Consider the following 861-nt stretch of genomic DNA (forward strand, 5'->3'; position numbering starts at 1 on the left):
TATATATATATATATATATATATATATATATATATATATATTCAGTTGTCACTAATTGTAACTAAGGGTGCCAGGCGGCACTTATATTGCTAGAAACAAGTGTTAAAAACCCTTAGAGCCGAAAGAAACTAAATTTTCATATACTGATGGGAAATATAACCGCTCTACAGTGAAGCTAGATCACTACACTAAACTTGCTTTGCTTGAAAATTGCTACCTCATCGGTAGTGACTACTCCATCGATGGAAGGTTTGGCTAAACTCTGACTGTTAGTATATATATTTACCATAAGATTTTATGGCTGATTCAGCACAAAGCTAATATGTGAATATTATAAAATATTATAAAATAACGAAAGCTATCTCACCCGTCAGTATATATAAATATGCTTTCTTCCAGCTCTAAGGGTTTTTAACTCTTATTTCTAGCAATATAATTGCTACCCGGCCCACTCAGTCACAATTAGTGACAATTGAATTTTTCGTGCTTGGTTTTATATTGCTTATAACTTCCTTCGTTATTTCATACACACACACATACACACACATATACATATGAATGTATGCATATTATATTATATATAATATACTATGATATTATAAATGTTATATATAATATATTGTGATATTGTATATATATGACAAATTCATCATGAGAAAATGTTTTAGAAAAAATTCAAACTTTTTATAAATATATGATTTTGTCGAAAAAATGTGGAGTTGAATTTGTAATCTTGGATTTTTAGCAGAGGTTCAGATGTTCTTTGTTATTTTACATCAATGTATGCGTATATGTGTGTGTGTGTGTGTGTGTGTGTGTGTGTGTGTGTGTGTGTGTGTGTGTGTGTGTGTGTGTGTGTGT

Source organism: Octopus bimaculoides, chromosome 16, assembly GCF_001194135.2.
Source record: "Octopus bimaculoides isolate UCB-OBI-ISO-001 chromosome 16, ASM119413v2, whole genome shotgun sequence".
Lineage (NCBI taxonomy): Eukaryota > Metazoa > Mollusca > Cephalopoda > Octopoda > Octopodidae > Octopus > Octopus bimaculoides.